We start from the raw sequence: 24,354 nt of genomic DNA, 5'->3' as shown, positions 1-24,354 counted from the left end.
GATAGTGGGATGGGTATAATTTTAATAAAAATTCTTAAAGGAATCTTTATAGACTAGCATGTTGCATCTGCTTTAGAACAATGCAAAACCATGTTGGCATAACCATGTTGGCTGGAATAAAGCTGGCATTGTGTCTTTCGAGGCATGTTTTGGGGGTTCTATGAAGTGGTTTAAACCAAAGCCGCAAAAATAAAAAAAAATTTATTTTCAGATGAATTTCAGTAGACTGCCGATTCCTAGCATTTATGTGCTAAAAATGCATACTTTTAAGAAATATCTTAACAATTAAGTGGTTTAAAAATATTCTCTCCTCCCCAAGTATTCTTCCCCATGATTTATAGAATTTCAGGTTGAACTAATGTTAACAAGTACAAAACATATACTAGGTACCATATTCTACGTTTGTATGTGTACTTTCTCATCCAGTAAAATAGAATGCTCATTAAATATTATGTTACAATGATCAAAACAAAAAATTAAGTGAAATGATGTATTTGTTTATATCTGCTTTTTCTGGCTCCTATAATCTTGGTTTGCATAATATGGTTGCCAATAATCTCTCTGTAGAGGAAGTCTTTTGTATGTTTTACACCAGATTTTGCATGATTCATTTACATTCATGTGATGGCCACTCTCAGAGAGAAAAAACTGCTGCAGTGTGGCATGCCTGGGATGTTAGTTTTTTCTTTATGATGGAGGGGCTGTTTCATCAAAACATTGTTTCAAACAGATGTGTTCTGGTGTTTACTGAGGGGAGAATTTAAGCCAGACTGATTAATTAGCAGTTAGTCAAGACGTTGCCCTGCTCCTATCTGGGTAGTCTGGGGATTATGAGGCTGTCAGTAGGTTATACTCAGATGATGAAAAAAATGACGAACAGCAAACAAAACCTCAGATCACTATGCTAGTGTGTAAAATATGGTGTCCTGACCACCTATGTGGTTTTTATTGGGACATGAGTTTCTTGAGTCGGCTTGATAGGGCTAGCTAGCATGGGAGGTCGGCATACTTTTTCTGTAAAAGGGCCAGGTAGTAAATATTTTAGGCTTTGTGGGCCATATAGCCCATCACAATGGTGCAGCTCTGCAATTGTAGCATTAAAACAGTCATAGACAGCATGGAAACGAATGGGCTGTGTTTCAATAAAACTTTACTGGGGACATGAAAATGTGAATTTCACATAATTTTCCCGTGTCAGGAAATATTACTGTTCTCCCAATTTTTTCCCCAGCCATTTAAAAATGCAAAAAAAAAAAAAAACCCTCTTTATTTGCTGGCCATATATCTGGCCCATGGACCATAGTTTGCTATCCCTTGGAATAAGGCAGAGTCTAGAATCAGTTTTAGTCCTTTTCTTTTTTCTTGTTTTCTTTTTCTTTTCTTTTCTTTCCTTTCCTTTTCTTTTTTCTTTCTTCTTTCTTTTTCTTTCTTTCTTTCTTTCTTTCTTTCTCTTTCTTTCTTTCTTTTAATTTAATTTAATTTTAGCATATAGTGCAACAAGGATTTCAGGGGTAGATTCCTTAGTGGCCCCTTACCCATTAGCCCATCCCCCCTTCCACAACCCCTCCAGTAACTCTCTGCTCTCCATACTTAAGAGTTTCTTATGTTTTGTCCCCCTCCCTGTTTTTATATTATTTTGCTTCCCTTCCCTTGTGTTCACCTGTTCTGTGTCTTAAAGTCCCTCATATGAAGTCGTATGTTACTGTCTTTCTCTGACTAATTTCGCTTAGTATAATACCTTCTAGGTCTATCCACATAGTTGCAAATGGCAAGATTTCATTCTTGTTGATTGCTGGGTAATACTCCATTGTATATATACCACATCTTTTTTTTTTTTTTTTTAATTTTTTTTTTCAACGTTTATTTATTTTTGGGACAGAGAGAGACAGAGCATGAACGGGCGAGGGGCAGAGAGAGAGGGAGACACAGAATCCGAAACAGGCTCCAGGTTCCGAGCCATCAGCCCAGAGGCCGACGCGGGGCTCGAACTCACGGACCGCGAGATCGTGACCTGGCTGAAGTCGGACGCTTAACCGACTGCGCCACCCAGGCGCCCCTACCACATCTTCTTTATCCATTCCTCCATCGATGGACATTTGGGCTCTTTCCATACTTTGGCTATTGTCGATAGTGCTGCTATAAACATTGGGGTGCGTGTGCCCCTTTGAAACAGCACACCTGTATCCCTTGGATAAATACCTCGTGGTGCAATTGCTGGGTCGTAGGGTATTCTATTTTTAATTTTTTAAGGAACCTCCATACTATTTTCCATCTTTCTTTCTTTCTTTGCAGAAGACTAATTCTTTCTAAATCTTCATTTCTAAAATGAGAAGTAATAGTAGTTCCCCTATCTCTTCCCCAACTCACTCCACAGGTTTTTGTGATGGCCATTCAAATTGAGAACAAGGATCTAGGATCTTCTGACTCCCCCATTCAGTGTGAGGGGCTTTGGAGTCAGACTTCCTAAACTCAATCTCAGGACTGTTGGCAGGAATAAATGAGGTAATGGATGTGACAGCTTTTGAAGAATGTGAAGTGACATGCTGATGTAAGACATTCACTACATTATTATCTGTATCAGGAATGCATTTGGTTGCAAGTAGCTGAGAACTGAAGTAACAATGGCTTAAACCATAAAGAAATTTAATGTTCATTTACCTGAATGTACAAGGTCCCATGATTTGTGCTGTGGCTCCATGATATCATTCAAGACGTGATGTTTGCTCTCTACATTCTGCTGGTATCCATGTATTGGTGATACCTCCTTTCACAGCGCAAGATGGATGTCACAACCCCAAAAGTCTTGTCCTCACATGGCGGTGTCCCAAATAAAAATCAAGAGGGAGGAATGGGGAGACAGGGATTTTTCTCATAGCCCTCTCTCATTTTATCAAGGGGGAAAGTTTCTCCTAGCACTTCCCTCAGCAGCCTTCTCTTCACATCTCATTGAGCAGAACTGGTTCACATGGCCATCCTAGCCACGTCACTGGCAAAGGGGAAGAGGATTGATGTTCCTGTTGTATAAACCACGAGTCAGCTTTTGCTGTTGGATACAATGCCACCTGAACAGTGAGGATTCTGCTAGCAAAGAAGATGAGAGAGCAACTACTGGAGCCTGCCACATTATTTTCCTTTCCTCTTACAAGTGTGTGGCTGGCATCAGGTTGGGGAATAGCTGATGAGCTAATTCCCTAAGAACAATCTGAGATGAATCCTCCAGGTGCCATGCCAGCTGTCCAGTACAGTGGCACCAAGACCGCTAGTTAGCTGGCAGGGTCAGGCTATGAGTTGAGACTGCATGAGGGCAGAATCTCCACATCAACCTGCAGAAAGGGGAGGAACCTGATGGTCATCTCTATATGGCTTCTGGAACATACTAGGGAGGACCTGTTCAGTGCCCGTATATTATTCTATATTATGATAAAATGCTCCATAGTCATGTTTCTGAGGAATCTTTTTAATGTAAAATCTGGTACTGGAGGCACCTTTGTAGGTGTATCTCATTTTCAGGAAGCTCAGATTAAAAATCTGGGCCAGAGGGCACCTGGGTGGCTCAGTTGGTTAATCGTCTGACTCCTGATTTCAGCTCAGGTCATGATCTCACGGTTCATGGGTTCAAGCCCTGCCTGGGATTCTCTGTCTCCTCTCTCTCTGCCCCCTCTCCCCTCAAAACAAACAAACAAACAAACAAACAAATATTAAAAAATCTGGGGTCACAAAACACAATTAGGGGTTAAATATTTCAAGTTTAAAATATTTTTCATCTTCCAGAAGAAAATATTTGGTGTACTTCAAATGATTTCGCTGACGAAAATATGACTCCACATAATTTATATATGTGTATTTCTATACACACACACATGCACACATATACCTGTTGCATTGATTAAGCTAGGTAGACCTATAAATTGATTAATTGGTTAATTGAAAAAGCATGACTAAAATAACCCTTTAGAATAAAATGTACACTAATGTAAACTAAATTAAACATCTCAGGGTTTCGGGGTACCAGAGCAACATTTTCCAAGGAATTAAAAATATCTACTCCAAAAAGAAAGCCTTACCCAAGTAATACACTCTGTTCATAGAGGTCAAATCTCATTACAATGCAGATTCCTACATTATGTGGGAGGTTGAACCAAAGGTCCCTCAAAACTGAGTAGCGTTTAACCTTGATTTCTCCTTTTCCTAAATACTGCAATTCTAGGATTACAGTAGAAATGTCTTCATAATCCAGTTCCAAGCTCATAGCCCGCTATCCACACATTCACCTCTCCATTCATCTGTTTGTTCATATATGTGTGTATGTATGTATTTGTGTATATATACACATGTTCCTGCCTCATGGAACTTAAAGCCTTGATGAGGAGATCAACATGAAACATCTGATTCTATGATGAATGAATAACTACACACAGATCATCAGTGCTCTGAAGCAGGGAACACCGCACTGTGAAAGGAAAATGAAGGAACCTTCCCCCCCTTGACTGGGCGATCAGGGAAGGCTTCTTTGAGGAAGCAATGTTTGATCTGATAACCAGCATGTGACTAGGAATTAATTAGGAGAAAGGTGTAGAGTGGGATGGAAAGAGCATTCCTAACAGAGATACTGTATGTGTTCACCTATCCATCCATCCATGTGTCCATCTGTCCATCTGTCCGTCCGTCCGTGCATCCATCCATCCATCCATCCATCCATCCTGTTTTATGACAGTACAGTACCAAGTGATCATGGAGATGCAAACAAGAAGAAGCTCTCTCTGTTTTCTGAGTCTGTAAGTCCATTTAGGGAGACCGGAGAAGTATGTTTAAAAAAATCCTCAGAAAATGTTAGGTTATTTTAAGAAACAATAGATGTGAGGCAATTTTAGCACTTATTCTCGCTCTTATTGGAACGGGATTTGTCTGAATGAACACCCAGAGGCCCCCCTCCTGGGTATCGACCCCACTCTGCTTTTTTCTCTCATGGAGAAGGTGTAGAGGATAAGACCCACTGCCAGAAGCCTAACTATACTTCCATGGAAACTGAGACAAAATCCTGCATTAACAGGAATTGATCTAATTTTACAACGAATTACTTTTTTTCTAGTGCTTTTAGGATCACCCACAACCCAAAATTCAATATTTAAAAAAATGGGAATTAAATTGGTATCCATTCTACATAAGGAGATTTCACCATCTCGCTGTGTCCTCCCACAATACAGTTGCTCATGCTGAAATCTGGTAGTTTGCAGGCCCGCTTTTAGTGATTAGCAAATTATCCGTTCACAGCTGTTGTAAATGTTCCACCGGGCTCACAGAATCTTGGCGTTAAATTTATACCTGGAATGAGCTTAGAGATCCAATATAATTCTCATTTTACATGAGGAGGAATTGAAAGCGAGACAGGTTAAGTGATTTTTTTTTTTCAAGCCACTTAAAAATGTATGCCCCAGCTCACTCCGCAGGCTTTAGTGATGGTTGGGCAAGTCGAGAACAAGCTGCATCTGGGATCTGCTAATGGTTCAGGGTGAGGAGCTTGTAGGTCTGGTTCTTTGCACTCAAATCCTTGCCATTTACTAGTCTTGTAACTTGGAAAAATTGTTTAATTTCCCAAGTCTTTGTTTCTTCAGCTATAAAGGGGGATAATACTTGTGCCCACCTCATTGCATTGTTGGATAGATGAAAATGCACGAGAAGAGTCAGACCTGCGGTAAATGCTCCGTGAATGCTTTGCCACAGGTCTTGCTGTGGCCAAAGAAAAAGGACAGAAGTGGCCCTATGTTAGATCTAGGTGAGACTTCAACAGGCATGACAAGTGTCCTCTGCTTTTTTGTGCTGAGAGGCTCTACCATGAGAAAAACCGTTGCCTTGGGCAGTCCATCATCCCAGAGAAAGGAGATGGATGGAACAAATGTGAGTTATTATGAATGATGTCACCGTGAACATTCTTGTGCAGGTCTTTCTGTGGGTATACGCATGTATTTCTTTTTTTTTAAATATTTTTTTTAAACATTTATTTTTGAGACAGAGAGAGACAGAGCATGAACGGGGGAGGGTCAGAGAGAGAGGGAGACACAGAATCTGAAACAGGCTCCAGGCTCTGAGCTGTCAGCACAGAGCCTGACGCGGGGCTCAAACTCTCGGACCGCGAGATCGTGACCTGGCTGAAGTCGGACACTTAACCGACTGCGCCACCCAGGTGCCCCTTTTTAAATTTTTTTTAATGTTTGTTTAGTTTTTGAGAAAGAGAGAGCGCGCGCGCACGAGTGGGGGAGGGGCAGAGAGAGGTTGGCACAGAATCTGAAGCAGGATCCAGGCTCTGAGCTGTCAGCACAGAGCCCAATGTGGGGCTTGAGCTCACGAACCGTGAGATCATGACCTGAGCTGAAGTCCGACGCTCAACCAACAGAGCCACCCAGGTGCCCCCACATGTATTTCTTTCAAGTACAAATGTAGGAGTGGAATTACACTAAAAGCAGCCAAGCCGTCTTCAAGAATAGCTGTACCATTTTCTACCAGCAGTGTTTGAGCGTTCCCGTTCATCATCCCATTACCAATACTTGACACTGTCAGTCTTTTTTTTTTTTTTTTTAAACATTTTAGAGACAGAGAGGAAGAGAGAGAGAGAGAGAGAGTGCAAGCAGGGGTGAGGGGTGGAGGGATACAGAGAATCTCCAGCAGATTCCACGCTCAGTGCGGAGCCCACGTGGGGCTTGATCCCATGCCCCTGGGATCATGACGTGAGCCAAAATCAAGAGTCAGACGCTCAACAACTGAGCCACCCAGGTGCCCCAACAATGTCAGTCTTAAATCGTGCCCATTCTGCTGGATGTGTGATGGTATCTCATGTTTTATAGCCTACTGAGTTGCAAAACATTGCTTGCTTGTTTGAGAACTTCTAATACTAACTTCTAGGTCCTCTGTTTTGTCTTTAAGGATGGGGCACAAGGAATTAGACCAAGCCCAGACCCAGACTTGCCACTCAGCCTTGCTCATCAACACCACCAACTGGGAATTGGCCAGATCAAGCACCATTTACCCCCGAAACACCCAGCCAGCTCACTGGGTAGTTGGTGGACCTTCGAGGTGGCCACACTGCTTCGATGCCAAAGCTCCTTCTCCTATGTGACAACTGTCTGTGAGTGTGATGTAGAGGCATCGAGGGTCTTTTTTTTACACTTTCCGTGTATTTAGTGAATAGCAAGCATACTTTAGATGGACTAACGTCACACTGTGCTTGTGTAGCTCGCAGAGAAGGAACCGCCTCAGGACTTTGCCAAGGATGGAGCACAGGATGCTGACTGCAGCCAGCCTTCTCAATCCTCTCTCCCCCTGCGCCCCTTCTACTTCCACTGTCTGTTTCTTCCGTCTCCCTTTCGTCCTTCTTTCTCTCCTTTTTTATTTCCTTCTCACTCTCCCTTTTCTCCTTGCCCTGCTTGTTTTTCTCCTTCATCAACTAAACAAGCATTGAATGAATTTGAAATCACCAGAAAAACTCAAACTCCTGAAACATCATGTTATATGTGCCAGTCCCTTCTAAATTTAATATAGACTTTATTTATTTCATATATAATTTTAATGTGTATATTATTGAGTTCTATTTTGTCCTGTTATCATTACTTCATGTACTTATTTTCATATTTATAGATCATGCTCATAATTGTGATTCTTTTTTTTTAAGTTTATTTATTTTGAGAGACAGAGAGAGAGAGAGGGAGGGTGAGCACAAGTAGGGAGGGGGAGAGAGAAAGGGAGAGAGAGAATCCCAAGCAGCCTCCATGCTGTCAGTGTGCAGGGCCTGATTCAGGGCTCAAACTCATGAACCACGAGATCATGACCTGAGCTGAAACCAAGAGTCAGACGCTGAACTGACTGAGCCATTCAGGTGCCCCTATAATTGTTCTTTTTTTTTTTTTTTTTTAACGTTTATTTACTTTTGAGAGAGAGAGCAAGCACAGGCAGGAGAGGGACAGAGAGAGAGGGAGACACAGATCTGAAGCAGGCTCCAGGCTCTGACCTGTCAGCACAGAGCCTGATGCAGGGCTCGAACCCAGGAACCGTGAGATCATGACCTGAGCCGAAGTCAGACGCTTAACCGACTGAACCACCCAGGTGCCCCCTATAATTGTTATTCTTAATGTCAATGTGATAGTCCATTGTATTGACACACCAGCCTGCCGAGCCATTTCCTCTAATAGCTATAGACTATTCTAGCGTGTAGATGCAGCAGAATTTATTTGACCAATCTTCTTTTATTGGACATTTATGCTACTTCCAGTTTGGAACATTAATAGTAATGCTATTAAGAAAATATCCTCTTACATGTATCTTTATCTGCATTTCTGTTTCTTTCCTTAGGATTCATTTCTAGATGTAGAATTACAGGGCCAAAGGTAATGAAACTTTTATTCTTTCTACACATAACCAGCAATATTCCAGAAAGACCTGATTAATTTTGCTACCAAAAGTAATGTTTGAGAATGCCTATTTCATGCACGGCCAATGAAAACATAAAAAAACTTACATAATTAGATAAAAATCTTTGTTATTGTTTTGAGATTACAAAACTGGCAGGATTTTATAGGCAGCAGGACCTGCTGCTGAATCAGGACCAGGGTGCAGTCAGTGACGATAGGTGAGGTTTTTCAGTGTGTCTTCCTCATTAGTCAGTTGCTGGATTCTTCTCCCTTCCTTTCTCCTCTCTTGGTGGTCATCAGTGCTATTATCCAGATCTTTCTGACTCTTTGACTTCCATGCACGGGGGAGGATTTTACTTCCTGGCCCCCTTGTTATTTGGGTGACTAGGGTTGGGCCACATGACCTATTCTGGGCAGGAAGGTGTGAACGGATGTGATGTGTGTCCCCACCAGACCAAGCATGTAATTGCTGGTGTGAGATTGTGCTCTCCTCTCCCACGTGTGTGGCTACATGTGACGAAGATGTGCTGGAATGAGAAAGAGGCCTTTTCTTGGCCTTTGAGATTTGAGTAGTGTTTGCTGCCACAGCATAAACTAGCCTGTTCTGAATGTGGTATCTTCTCTTCCCTCCCGACATTTGTGACAAGTCACCCGTATCCAGCATACAGTCATAAGGCCTTTGCCATGAGCCTAATGGTTGGGAGTCAACAGAAATGATTTGAGTCTCATGTTATATAATTGTCATAAGATGCTTAATACAATTACCACTTAATTTTTTAAAACCATATTTATGTTAAGGAAGCAAAAAGCAAGTACCTTTGTTTATGCCGAGGGGTCCAAGAACAAAGACGCTGATGGTGGCAGGGTGGGAAGGGGAGAGATATTGATGGTGGGCTCAGGGAGAGATGGAGGTCTGACCCGTTGGTCCCGTAGATGCAGAGTCTGTGGCTTTAAGCTTCCCAAGGTAGGACAAAAAGGCTAAGCCCAGGAGCCTGTCAAAAAAAAGGCTTCCGCTGTGTGCACAGTGTGTGTGTGAAATCGTGAAGAAACCACATGCCCAGTGGAAAATAATGCTGAGCAGATCTTGATACAAGGCAGTGTGGTCTTGCTCCTCTGTTTACAGAGGAATCCTTTCATGCAGGCATGATAAATGGAGGATTTAAACCACTGAGCTCTTCTAAGCTAACAGGCCGTTTGTCTCGAAGTTTCCAGGTTTCCAGGCTGTCTTCAAGGAGTACACCATTGACTTTGAAATTAGTTGTTATGTGGAAAGATACATTCTAAGTCTCTAAATTATCAAGCTGCAGGAACTTGTCACTCCAGTGCTGTCCTGGAGTCCAGCTCTGTTCCGGCCCTCCCTTCTGTCCTGCGAGGTTGTCCCATGGGTGAATTCGGCTCTTTTCTGCTTCTAGATGCTGGCACCTGCACTCCTCCTCCTTGCTTTTCTTGAGCATCAGTATTTCCAACTTCTATTTTCTAGTTTTATTTTGTTTGTTTGTTTGTTTCTATGACATAGAGAACCTCTGAATTCCCTTGAAGGGAAAAGGAGTTTTAGAAGAAGTGGATGGTTTCTCAGATTGCACTCAAGGGTGTTTTCTTTAGTTTGTAGATTTTTCAGGAGCGAAAACACTTTGGTTGATGATATGTGTATGTGCGCGTGTGTGAGAGATCTACCACCACAGGAAAGAAAGGATATGTGTTACATCTTTCTCTTTTAAATAAAAGCAAGTTGTGATCTTTTTAGAGGATGTTTCAGAATGTCCTTGAAGAGATGTCCCAGGATGGCATCACCCAACCAGACCAATTACTTTTCTGGAGGCGCTCAGGGATGAAACTTTTTCTCCTTCCAGAATACTTTCCTTCTAACCCGTGTCCTTAATAATTTATCATCTGCATGACAATGACCAGAGTTGTAGTTTCTATGCAGATTCCTGAGTTATATCCCAGACCCACTGAGTCCGAGCCTTGCAGGTTGTGAGCCGGGTAACTGCATTAAAAAAAATTTTTTTTTTAAATGTTTATTTATTTTTGAGAGAGAGAGGGAGACAGAGTGTGAGCAGGGGAGGGGCAGAGAGAGGGGGAGACAGAATCCAAAGCAGGCTCCAGGCTCTGAGCTGTCAGCACAGATGTGGGGCTCGAACTCACCAAACACGAGATCATGAACTGAGCTGAAGTCGGTGGCCTCGGCTGAGCCTCCCAGGTGCCCCAGGAATCTGCATTTTTAATGGGCAGCCCAGCTTTAGAACCCGTTCTCCTAGCAGATCTCCCACTGATTACAGAGCATCTCCTGTCTGCCTTACTTGTAACAAAGCCACAGACCCTTCTGTCTCAGATACAGGACTGGAGGGAGAGAAGACGTCTCCCTACCTCTTCTTCCAAAGCTCTCTTGTGTGGCTGGGCCTCGTGTCTGCGGATGAGAAGGTCATGCGGGAAGGTCAGTGAACAAGGCTCAGGAACCACACAAGGAATGGAGCACTGCGATGTCGGGGCCTCTTCTGGTCCGGGACTACGGAACCAAACACCATTTAGTTTTGTCACTCACTAGTCCTCGAAAACTTACTGAGTGCTTCCTTAATAAATAAACCAGGCGCCATTCTTCAATTTTTTGTCAGATATGAAAAATGAAGCTGAGGTTTAAGTCCCAAATTATTCCCAAATAGGCAGCACCAGCAAAATAATTAGGAGAATTAAGACAGTCCTCTCCCTTTCTCTGAGTGTGTGTGTGGTGCCTTTGTGTCACACACAGGTGGGTTAGGGACTTTATCTTATGGTTTTCCAAATGTGTGTAGAATTAATTCACTTTATTACTTCCTTCATGCATTTGTTTGTTCGCTTAGTATGCATCCACCCATCCACTCATTCAACTAGTGTCTGTCGTAAGCCTGCTGTGCGTCAGTCTAGGCGATACGAATACGGTGATGAACGAGACAAAGTTTTTGCCCTCATGGAGTTTTTATTTCAAGGCAGACAATGCCCTCATATGCTTATTACATAAACATTTTGCAATTTATGTTTCCAGTAGAGATTGGCAGTTCAACAGACTGCAAATTGGCAGTTCGACAGACTGCCCTTGCTTTTCTCTTCCTGGCTTGAAAATGTTCTTTCAGGAAAGACACCTTCCCAGACATTTCATTACATGTTTGAAGTATTTATACACATACCTGGGGAAAATGAACTCTAAAACTGTGAACTCTACAAGGCACGTAAGTCAAAAGGGTAAGTTGAGTTGTTCATCTGTGGGTTTTGACTGGTTCCCACCAGGAAACCCCTTTCAAGAAAAACCTTTACCAGCCACACACTTCAAAGAGGTTCCCAGCACTGCCGTGTTTAAAATGTGTTAATTGGACCTAACTGCAAACAGCTGCCTAGTTTAGCCACTGTTTGGATTGGCATTCACCCATCTAGATCTAGGTCATTTTTTTTGTTATGTGCCATTCATATTGGGATCTTAATACATTTGTTTTAACCTCAGAATGTGTTGCCATCCAAAGGATTGTGGACAATAAATAAAAACACAGAGACAACATATTTGTCAAGCCCTGAGGTCACTGCCAAGTACAAAAGTACATTTGAGCGGATGCCCTATTTGATAGACTGTGTGGGGTCATGGTCCTCACTTAGACATATGGGGAAATTTCCAAAACTAACAACAAAATCCGTGGCGTTTGCTGGCTTTTGTATGTGGGTGGAAGCATTGAATGATCTTTTATTGTCTGTTCTCTTCCACTTAACTGTTGAATTTTAATGCCACATTGTAGGAAGGAGGAAAGAGTAAATATTTATTAGTTTCTTAGGTGAAATTGCTGCTGGATCTCGTTTTATAGAATGTTGATGTTTTTCAAGAAGCACGTGTGGGGGCAGCTTATTGGTTAAATGCGAAGTGTGGTTTTCAAAATGTTTAACAAGTGCGAAGGCATGAGCACTGGGCGATTAGAAGGCACATTCACTGGGCATAGTAACTGGCGTGGGCGTACTCATATATTTTTGTGTAGCAACCAAAGGAATTATTATCCAGCAAGTTACCACCAAGAGCAACTATCTTGTGACCCTGCTGGGATTCAGTATAGACTGTGCACCCTGGAGTTATCTTCCGCAGGAGTGACAGAGCTGGGACATTTAAGTTCCCATCCGATGTTGGTTGAAGGCTGGATCTTGGACATTAATTCTATGGCACTTCTGTCCTGCCATTCGAGTGGCCAAGTAGGGTCTGGAAGAGGATGCCTTTATGCAAAGTAATTCTGGGGTTGGCAGCTGGAAGTCAGGCTGCCGAGTAGTGAGAGCATATGTGCCCAGGGATATGGATGGGGCACCAGCAACGTCTGCTCTGGTGGTTGAGGGGCATTTGAGGATGTTGGTGGGGCTGAAATGGGGATCATGAAATAGCTCTCTATCCATCTGGGGCGCATCAATCAGTAGCAGTAGCCTTCCTGAGATTCTTTGAAACAAATTGGTCCTCAGAACATGACTTATAAATTAAATGGGTTTAAGGGGATGGAGTATATAATAAACATTGATGGTGAGAATAATGTAAGTAGTTAATATTTATTTGTTTGCACTTTGTGATAGGCATGGCTTCCCCTTTTTCCAGAAGAGGAAATGAGGACTGGAGATGTCGAATAACCTACCCAAGGACATGCAGGTGGGATGGTAGAGACAGGAGTTGATTTCCAGCCTGACTCCGTAAAACAAACTCCAAACGTGTGAAAGTTTTAACCCAAGCCCTTCCTTTCCCTCTCCCTGCCTCCTCCTTCTTTCCTTCCTTCTTTTCTCTTTCAGCAAATATTTGAGTATATGCCATGTGCTATTATTCTAAGCACCACACAGCAGAGAAACAATTTTGGTTTTTTTTGATGTAGAGAGTTGCCCATCCCTTCCTTCTCCGGGTCCTCCCCTAACTTTTGTGGGGCTTTGGCAGGTGTAAAAACGGAGGCTCACATACCATGTCTAAATATTTAAAAGTTATAAATCAAGCTGACAAACAAATAAAATTATGTTCCATCCTTTTGCGTTGACAAATATACCTGCACAGAGGGCAGATTTGAACCAAGAATTTGGAGGCTCCGGGAGTGCCATGCAGGAGTGCGGTGGCTCAGGGCTTGTGGACTCTGTACCCACTGCCTGTGGCCTCCCTCCCTTCCCTGGCAGCCCCTCACGAGAGGTGCGGCATGCACACACGTGTAGACATCCCAGCCTGCACGTCCAAGCTCCATCCTTGATGGATGGTGGCAAACAGCCACCCTTTGGCCACTTCTTGGTTCTTGGGCTTAGTGGTGTGTGCACTGGAGATGTGGCCTGCTCTTGAGAGAATGGGTGTAGGAAGGCTCTGGAAGTGGGCTTGGGACCCCTTGGGCAGAAAAGGGGCACAGCCAGTGGAAGGCTGGAGGTGTAGGGTCCAGGGAGCCCTGTTTCCTGAGAGACGGGGGCAATACTACTCCTCTGTGTCCTCTTTTTTAGAGCTCACTTTCACACTTTTTTTTTTTTTTTTTTTTTTATTTGGCCTTCTGAGGGTTTGTTTTGTTTTTTTTTTTTTTCAAAGGAAAATGTGGAATTCAAACACTCCACTCACTGGACAGAGGAAAGGGTCAGTTGAGGTGACGGATGATAGATATTCTGGGAAGAGGAAGAGCCGGACTGTGGAGAAAGAGCCAGGGGCTGCTGTCTGGCCTGGACAGGCTTCTCCACGTCCGGCAGCTCTAGTCTACAGAGGGGACCACGTGCTGCCTGGAGCTCCGTCTTGACATCTCGGTGGGTTCATCCAGATGAAATGGATGAGATTTCAGTATCAGATCTTCAGCCTCTCAGCCATGGCAGCCCGAAGTTCTGGGCAAACTCCGGACATACCCACATATGCCACGCTTGCTTCCACTGGGTCAGGTTATCCTTGGGGGGGGTGAGGTCAGAAGCAGACCTGACCCGACCAGCACATGTGCATGCGGCATGCATTCCCCTCTCTCCCTCAGGGAAGATAGATGGTTTAATGTTTACTAGAATTAGGACTAGGACCCATGTTCACATGTTCAGTAGGTGATAAAGATCTTTATTAATTCAACCAGTACTGATTACATGTCTGTCTAACGTTTGTGTTCCCCCTTCAGGCGATTACTCTCTCCTGGGTGCAGGTAATGGCCAACAGGTGTGCCTCTTAGGGAATCACCAGTAGATCCAGGATGGTGAGAGCTTATTTAATATGCTGACGTATTGGGCGGCAACGGGAAGGATGCCGCAGTCACACCGAGGCTCATTGAACAAGAGTGATGTGAGTGCCGTGAGGAGCCCCAACTGACGGACTTACCAAGGCGTTGCCACCGTGGGGACTCCCAGGCTGAAGATCACATGGGAAACGTAGCTGGACCTCAGGAGGTGTATGGCTTCTGTGAGGACGGAGTGGAGCTCAGGCAGCAGGGCCCTGCAAGGACGGCCCATAGCAGACCCTACCAGCCACCGACTTCAGCATGTAGGCCTTCCAGGGAGGACCCGGAGGATGGCACAGGGACCTGCGCGCATGAATCATGTGGGTTGAGGACCTCCGTCCCCTTTCATGCCAGCACCAGGTAAAGTAAACTCTTCCCCCAGGGGCCACCTTGGAGAGAAAAGGGAAAGTGGGGGAGGAAAACTGCAAGATTGAAATATCTAGGAGACTGTTTAAATGATTGGACTGGCTGCTGTTTTAATTTCCTTCCCTACCTAGTAAGGTGAAGGGCTCGGGGAAAAGGATTAGATCAATTATAGAAAATAATGAAGCTATATTTTCTTTGTGTCGCTAAATGCAGGATACTTTTGAACTCGCTAAAATTGTCTTTGCCCTGCATGTGTTCCCTGACGCCTGCAGGCATGGGTGCACCTGCGTGTCATGCCCGTGAATGCACACACACCTACACACATGGCATCTTTACGGGTTTTCCCTGCCGCTGCCTCCCCCCAAGAATCTGTATCCACAAGAGCATTAATGAGAAAGGTGGGCTTCACTGGGGATTTCAAGGAGAGATGGAGGAGATGCCACTGCATACTCTGCAGCAAACATGTGTATAATCCCCCTTCAATACTGTATTTTATATCTAAGATGCACCTTTTTCACATTTGAACATTTGATATCTCTGAATCAGAATCTGCCTTACTGTGATGGTGTGTCATAATATAATTGGCACATTGTCATGGCAATACATAAAATAGTAGGGTTTCTTATATTTGGTGAAATCCTTGTAGCTTCCTGCTTTGTTGTCCTTCCTTAACTGTGACCAGACGCTTACACACCAGGGCAGTTGCATAGAGGGTTCAAAGCACAGAACTACAGCCAGGCTTCAGACTGTTGCTCACTAGCTCCGCCGTCCCCTAGCCCAGTGACCTTGGGCAACTGAACCACTCTGGGCCTTTGTTTCCCCATCTGTGAAATAGGAATAATATTACTAATTACTTGTTAGGGTTGTTGGTAGTGTTAAGTGAGTGATACATATAGAGAGGTCAGAACAGTGCCAGGTAGAGGCAAGCACTAGATAGTCTCACAGTTAATACTCTTTAGTCCCTCCCACACAGGCCCAGCCTCCTGTCACCTCTCGGCTTTTCCCTCCTTCCTTATTTTATGAATAGTAGTCCAATGACCACTGTTTGCTATTGGAACAACCCTAGAGATCTTGCCTGTCCTCTCCAACTAGCTTGCTTCACTATTTCATCCAAATAGATCTGTTTTCCCTTTAGAGAAATTCTGAGAGATAAAAATCGCCGTATGTGGAACTGTGTTTTAATCATTATATCTGAGGCATTTGTGGCAGATGGAAGAGGTGGTGGGATAGGACCCTATCTGGAGTGGTGTATGCTCATTCGGGAGCATATGGGGATAGGATGGGAAAGATAGGTTGGAGCCAGATGGCCATTTGAAGGATCAGTAGGGTATTTCTTCAGTACATCTCCCCACATCCTTTGTGTTTGATGGCAGTCTTCCATGCTATGGACGCCTGGTCGTGCCTACCAGCCCACATGGGGTGAAGTGGGCTTCCACACTCTCCTCAGAGCACTCTGTATGGTGGCAGGTGCCTCTTCTCACGTATGAGGCTGGCTCTAGAAGCTTCCACACTCTCCTCAGAGCACTCTGTATGGTGGCAGGTGCCTCTTCTCACGTATAAGGCTGGCTCTAGAAGACAAGTTAGTGGATGTTAACCGAGAGATTAATTGGGCTTAGGTCAAAAGTGGAGATTCAGAAAAAAAATTTTAGATACAGAAGCCTTAGATAAACATATACAAAGACAAAGAGACCCCCAGCCCATCTGGATCCAAGGCAGGTCCTGGGCCTGAATGCTCTCGTAAGATTTCCCAGACCCTTGCTGCCAGAGTTTAAATGGCTGCAGCCCTGGTTTTCTCTTCTGTGAGGCTGGACAAAATAATTAAACTCTAGCAAATGGAAAATTTCTACTGTGTGGGGTTAGCACTTTCAGCTCCAGAAACCAAACACACTGAAAGCAGAGGGTGACTTGGCATAGGGTGACCAATACCTCAACTGGTCAGTAGTCTCCCCTATTAGTTCGTTTAGCTGGTGACCTTGTCTAGAACAAAGAGCTTCTAGCTGGTCACCTCTGGAACAAAGTCATGCTGAATGGGGCTTAAAAATATTTTGGGGTTTCCTTTTTGGGGGGTTTAATGAGTCATTGCCGTATTTTACCATGAGTGTTTATAACCAAACCTAAATGTGCGTTGGGTCTTGAATCTCCTCCCACAACTATTTCCTATTTGTTCCCAGAAAAATTCCAATGCCAGATTTTGTCATAGCAACCAGAGGCAAATATCAAGACAGCAATAAAGAGCAAACTCGGGAAAGGGTTTCCTTCCAATGTGGCTTGAGTTTTTGTAGGGCGTCCACCGTCTGGGTGAAGCCCTTTACGAACCGCAGTGGTTGGCCCCAGAGTCCCTCGTGGGGGGATCTAGTGGAGTCCAGCTTTACTGACTTCCAGGACCCACCAGGAAAATACATCTCTCAGTTTGCTGAGTCTGGAAAAACCGACTTGCTTGCTTCTCAGGCTTTGCACCTGTTGTGTGTTGATCTTTATTTTTGTACGTCCAAGTTTTCAAAATAAAGGGTATTGAATTATTATCGTTCCATCATACATTTCTTCTGAGGATTAAAAAAAATGTTGTTTAACATTTATTCATTTTTGAGAGTGAGAGAGACAGAGCATGAATGGGGGAGGGGCAGAGAGAGTGGGAGACACAGCATCTGAAGCAGGCTCTAGACTCCGAGCTGTCAACACAGGGCCAGATGCGGGTCTCCAACCCACAAACTGTGAGATCATGACCTGAACTGAAGTCGGATGCTTAACTGACTGAGCCACTTAGGCGCCCCTCTTCTGAGGATTTTAATAAACAAGCATATTGTTTATTCCCTAAATGGTCCCCTCAAATGCTTCCCCAAAGAAGGCAGGGTGTATATGAATAAGCAAACAAAACAACAAGACATGAGAGACTTCCAATACCTGCTCACAGTGTTCCTTGTACTGTTCCTTTCTTCTTTGTTGCTCTTGGCATGGTGGTGCTATGAGGTCAGACTCTTTGCCCATATGTAAAATCATCTCTAGTTTTCCACAATGCAGCCTTCTTGCTGAAAGTGCTTTTGAGTTTTGTTTTTTTTTTCTTTTGAGAGCACGCACACACATGTGAATGTGGGTGGGGGTAGGGGGGAGGATGAGAGGGGTAGAGAGAGAGAGAGAGAGAGAGCAAGAGTGAGAGAGAGAATCCCAAGCAGGCTCCATGCTCAGTGCAGAGCCCAATGCACGGCTTGATCTCATGACCCTAGGATCATGACCTGACCTGAAATCAAGAGTCACTGACTGACTGAGTGACCTAGGCACCCCACCTTTGAGTTTTGAATCAGGTATATCATGTGTTGGTTCTGAGTAGCGGTGTGTTGGCAGCTGTTTAACAGCTGGATCTCAGCTTGGGGCGCCTGACTGGCTCAGTCGGAAGAGCATACGACTCGATCTCAGGGTCGTGAGTTTGAGCCCCATGTTGGGTGTAGAGATTACTAAAAAAAAAGAATAAATTAAAAAAAAAAGTTATCCTAACAGCTGGCTTTCAGAAATAGAATTGCCTTGCTTTGTGGAGTGTGCTGATGTCTGTGGTGTAAGTACTCCCCCAATGGTCAATTTCAAGCTGCTAAAGTTATCTTACGAATGAGGAGCTGGAAAAAGATGCATACGATCAACTCTGGGGAACTGGCTGCACCAAATAGTACTGATTCTGTGGACCACGCCAGGGGTTCTCAACCTTGGTATTGTTGACACTTTGGGCTGGATAATTCTTTGTTGTTGGTGGCTGTCTTGTGCACTGCACGGTGTTTAGCTTCATCTCTGGCTTCTACCTACTAGATGATAAAAATATCCCCCTCCCCACCCAAGTTATGGCAAAAATGTCTCCAGAGGTTGCCAGATGTGCCCTGAGGGGCAAAATTGATCCCCAGCTCTGGGCCACTCTGCGTGGATGGTGTTTAGAAGATCCGTTCAGCAGATAGTAGACTTTCACCAACTGTTCTCCATGAACCATCCTTAACATGCACCTGAAGAAGTTCTCTCTCTGCCTTTTGGATGTGGTATTTTAAAAAATCAGGCTATGCTTCCTTGAGGAGTCTTAAGAAGAGTGATGCCACGAAGAATTAAGGCACCAAGACAAAGCATGGCCACTAGGGGAGGATGAAGAGAATTCCATGTACTGGATTCAAGAACAGAATAGATTACAATGGACTGTCCCCTTGTCCAGGCTTGTCTTGATATGGATGAGAATGGACACTCAGAGGTGAGCAGTGGCTTGTCCAAGGGCATAAAGCAAGCTGTAGATGTGCTTGGGAGGGTGATGTGGTAAAAGCCTCTGTGACATGCTAGGAATTGGAACTGACACCAACTTGCAGCTATGAGTGTCTTACAGGTAGGCTTTACAATGTTAGGTTTTGATGGCCATATTTGACATCTCCTTGTCCCAAACCTTCCTCCCCCTGCCCCTAAATATCTGCTCAGGCAAACCACATCGTGATGAGGGACTTCTGTTTCAGGCAGAATTAAATTCCCATCAGCTTCAGAAGGGAGTAGTTGATTCAAACGTTCTATTCAGGAGCTGCCTGTCATTAGAGAACAAACGTTGAAGATTGTCACTGATTTCTCTCTCCTTCCTTCCACATCTGCCTTCTCATTGATGAAGTATCTCAGGCCATTCTCAAAGTGATTTAAGGAAAGGACTTGTAGAAGAAACAGACTTTCAGTAAAAATGTTAAGGCTGCAAGATTAATGTGATATGAACTAAGAAAGCCCTTCCTAGTTAGCACTGAAAATGTGTTTTCAATGCACAGAAGTGCCCGGTGAGAAAGGAAGTGTTAGGGAGGGATTATTTTCATCAGCAGAGTTCCTTGGCTTTGGAACTTCCAGTGAAATTAGGGCAATCATATACTAGTAAGTCAATACATTTCAAGTGCCAATAAATTGAACTTAATGAAGACAAGGAGTCTGCTTTTATTAGGAGATTGAATAAAAATGAAAGGAGTGCTTTGAATTGTGGATCTTTGAGAACACATCAACATTTGAAAAGAATTAAGATTTAGTGATTTTGTGTGGAATAATTCATCGCTTCACTCCACATTAGTTTTTTTACAATATGAAGTACTGACCTTCAAGAAAATTTCCCATAACCAAAGTTCATTGTCATCACCTCAGTCATCTCACCTTGTCCTTTGCTGCTTTCCCACCAGGTCCAAGGTGATCATGCAAACCAACCCCATGGGGTTGCCTTACACTGTCCTTCCCGACTTCTGGGCAGTGTGGGCCAGTTGGATTTTTGCTTTCTTTTCCCAGAGGACAATTCAGCTTCAGCATCTTAATCTAAAGAGGTCACTAGTACAGTAGTGTTAGGGGTGGTTAGGGATAGAAGGGGGAGGTGTTTTGGGTTGTGGGCAGGATTTGATGTGACTCTGTAGGGCACACCCTGCTCAGGGCTGCCCCACCAGTAAAGGCCTCATGGATGATGGGAAGAAAATTTTCTTTATTTGACATGGCTTGTGAATTGATCTAATCTTGTTATTTTTTTTTTAATGAAGAAGCTATCTACTCAGCAACTGATAACTTTTTTAAAGACCAATTAACACTTTACTGTATCATCTTTTGGAAATGTTTTATGCATACCTTGTCAGGAACTTTACACAAGGCTCATTGTATATCTTGCCAAATTACTGTCCAGAGTAACATGCCAATATACACCCCTACCTACTGTATAGAAGTATCTTGATTATTGTAATTAAAAAGCTAATATATTAGGAAGAAATCTCTCTTTTATTTATTTTTTATTAGAATTTATACAACTCTAATGAGGTTGATTACCATTTTGCATGTTGATTTTTTTATTCGGACTTTATATTTTTAGACCAGTTTTAGGTTCACAAAAAAAATTGATACGGAGGTACAGAGATTTTGCATATATCCCCTACCACAACACATGTGTAGCCTTCCCCATTACTAATACTCACACCAGAGTGGTATATTTGTTGCAACTAACGTAGCTACATTGCCACAACATCATCACCCAGAGTCTATAGTTTATAGCTTGTTCTTGGTAGTATAAAATTTATAGATTTGGAAAAATGTATAATGACATGTAACCGTCATTATAGTATCATACGGAGTATCTTCATTGGCATAAAAATCCTCTGTACTCTGTGTGAAGAGTGAATAATGGGTATACCACTCTATTTCACCTGTCCTATTCATCTATCATTCCCCCTCCCAAACCCTGGTCACCACTGTTCTTTTATGAGTTTTTTTTTCTCAAAGTAGAAAAGGTAGGAGCAATAGTTTTCAGTTCTAAGGAAAGGTCCTAATGACCTTCAAAAGCCCTAGGAACTGGGGGGGGGGTGCAAAATTGAGGAGAAAATAAGGAATTTGATAGATAATATTTGCTCGTGAGCCAACATCTGACAGTTCCAGACCTTAACTGTGCACTCTTGCAATGTTACCCACACTACAACAGCATCACCAAGAGATGTCAAGACATGAGAAGTTGTGGTCATTGGAAACAGTTTCCAAATATCTGTCTTGCTAGACTATTCCTTCTAAAGATTCTTTTGTGCCAACTACTTGTCTTTGTCATGTGATCCTTGCTGGCTCTGCAACACAGATGTGAAAAGTGAAGAAAGCATGCCTTTGGATTTCATTTCTAAAAGTAGAAAAGACACAATTAACTTTGGGGCTTTTAAAGTACTAACATTATTCCTTATATGTATCCAGAGCCGTATGTAGAAATAGATTGAAAGGATGGCATGTACATGTACATAGCTCCTTACTATAAAGTGGTTAAAACTCATGGGCTTCAGGCTGAGCTCTGGGGGTTCATTGGACACATGGGACAGGATCTTATACTCAGTTGTAGACTGAGTGCCTTGCTTTTGTCCATTTTTGAAGACTAAATCAGGTGTTGGGGGAGCCACTCACCCCATCTTCACCCATAAGCCTATTTTATTCATCAAAACAATGTACTATACTGTGAGTACCTGGGGACAGAAATCATAGCTTTTTCTGTATCCTCAGTGCCTAGCATAGTGTCAGGCATGTAATAGATTCTTTTTTTTTTTTTAAGTGTTTTATAGCTTTATTGAAGTATAAGTGATGTAGAATCAACTGCACATTTTTAAAGTTTTCCATTTGATGAGTTTTGATACATGTATACACCCATGAAACTATCACCACAATCAAAATGCTGAACATATCCATTGCTCCCAAAGTTTCCTTTGCAATTCTTCTTCCCTTCCTCCCACTGTTCCCAGACAACCAAGGTTCTGCTTTCCGCCATTGTAGATTAGTTAGTATTTTCTAGAATTTTATATAAGTGGAGTATAACATTTTTATTCTTTGTTGTCTGGCTGTTTTCAATCAGCATAATCATTTTGAGATTCATTGATGTTGTTCCATATATTAATAATTTGTTCCTTTTTATTGCTGAATAGTATTCCATATTCCAATAGTATTCCATTCCATTCATAGTAGGTATTTAACAAATGTTTGTGGCATTACATTGAATTGAAAATTAATTTTGAAAGTATAATTGGGGGAAGAGTGAATAATGGGGATACCACTCTATTTCAGTTGAATAGTCCACTTAGGAAGTCAAAATAGAAATCAGGAGGTAAGTTGGCACGGTAGAGACTTTTATTGTCTTCCAGTACCTGTTCTCCCTTTTTTTCATAGAAATGGAATGCCTAATTTGACACAGAATTGTCTGGGATAAAGACTACATTTCCCAGCCTTCTGTGCAGCTAAGTGTGGTTTTACTACTAAGTTGTGACCAATATGATGTAAACAGGAGGGGTATGTGAAACTTTAAAAAGTCTTCTTAAAGGAAGGGCAATTCCCTTCTCTTCTTCCTCCTTCCTGCTGTCTGGCACACAGTCATAATGTCTGGAGCTCTAGCAGCCATTTTGGATCAGAAGGGGTCTTAAAAATGGAAGCCACCTGGGGCAGAGCAATAGGTAGAAGAAGCCTCGATCCCTGAAATCATAGAGTGTTGTGCCAGCCCAGGGCTAACTACCTCCAGACTGTGAGAGAGAAATACATTTTGATCTTGGTTAAGCTTTTAAAAAAGTCTCTTTTGTGTTTTATGTTTTTTGCAGCCAAAACAGTCCTAAATGATACAGTTAGCAAGGATAGAGTTTGAACAAGAGGGAGTTTGATGTTGCTGAAAGGTCAATTACATCATGCTAATGTGTCCATCTTCACTTTTAAGGATTTTTCTGAATAGAAACATGGCGTCAGCTATTGGAATCTCTTTTGGTGAGTTCTGGAGAAACACTGACAAATCATTGTGACCCATTCTGCTTTTCCCAGCCATGCGACTCACTCACATCGATATATATCTATAGTTAACATTTTAGATTTCTCAAAATTGTAACTTGTTTTACATTTATTTACATTTAACTTGGTGAGTCTCTGGTGAGACATGAGGTTAGCCTAATCTCGTTAAATTTTTTTTTTTTTTTTTTTTTTTTTTTACAAATCATACTTATGGTGGCTTATTTGGAAATGCTTTCTGTAGCTGTCTAGTCTCATATATCATGTATGAATTCTTGTTATGCTTAATTCCTAGGGATGGTTTGACTTGTGGCTCTCCCTCTTTTTTTTACATTTGAGATATTTCAAACATACAGAAAAGAGTGTATGTCCCGATGTCATTTATCTGGCAAACATGAAGAACAGTAGCTGTCACTTTATTTATGGGTTTAGCAGCGGAACCTTCTTTTCAAATGGTCCTGTATGCAGAGCTCCATTACATAAAACATATATCAGAACTTGTCTGGTTGAAGTGGGAGTGGAGGGCTCGGAGCCTTACTGGGTAAACATCTCTTTGCCTGTTTCCTCCCCCCACCAAGGAGGCCCCTGAGATGCGCTCACAGAGCATGAAGGCCCTCTGGGAGTGGCTGAAAACCACAGATTCAGGATATGTTCAAGATCCTGAAAGAAAGTAAGCAAGAGGCTATCCTCTGATCAGTCAAAATACATGACACAATGCCCAGTTTCAAGCCCATACATTTGGTTCATAAAGGAGCCTATAGGACTGCTATTCAAATCTCTGTGCTCTTTTTCTACTCACAGTTATAGCAAACTTTGTAATCTGGTTTCCCAGTCATGGAAGAATAGAACAACTCAGAGGAGGAAGACAGACGGCCAGACATGACTGTGGCTAGCAGTGAGACCAATGAGAGAAGGCAAGAATGTTTTAAAAAGACAAACACAAGGCATTAAAAACCATGTTCTGAGGTCATTTAGGGTAAATGTCATCTTCCTAATACATTTCAGTGGGTCACAAAGGCATGTTTTTATATATTTGTGCATATATTTATATATGGGTATGTATTTACATATATTTAGCAAGAGCGGACATATATATAATATGTACATATATATATATATATATATATATATATATATAGTATTTTGCTTAGTGT

The 24,354-nt window shown here is 42.7% G+C and overlaps 1 long non-coding RNA gene across 4 annotated transcripts in view; it reads left to right on the top strand.

The window, feature by feature from the left end:
- Positions 1-10,580: 10,580 nt before the first annotated feature.
- Positions 10,581-24,354, top strand: part of LOC115524581 — an 81,717-nt gene continuing 67,943 nt past the window's right edge. For 2 of the 4 annotated variants that reach the window (XR_004344052.1, XR_003972146.1), the window contains exons 1-4: positions 10,581-11,615; positions 12,966-13,038; positions 14,495-14,950; positions 23,023-23,182. This is a non-coding gene — a long non-coding RNA (uncharacterized LOC115524581). Of the gene's footprint in view, positions 11,616-12,965; positions 13,039-13,958; positions 14,145-14,494; positions 14,951-23,022; positions 23,183-24,354 lie in introns of those variants that run through there. The other 2 variants (XR_004344053.1, XR_003972145.1) reach the window with 2 other exon arrangements.

Source organism: Lynx canadensis, chromosome A1 (genome assembly GCF_007474595.2).
Source record: "Lynx canadensis isolate LIC74 chromosome A1, mLynCan4.pri.v2, whole genome shotgun sequence".
In the NCBI taxonomy this organism is placed as follows: Eukaryota; Metazoa; Chordata; class Mammalia; order Carnivora; family Felidae; genus Lynx; species Lynx canadensis.
The sequence above is the reverse complement of the archived record's forward strand: the minus strand, read 5'-3'. Positions and strand labels throughout refer to the sequence as shown.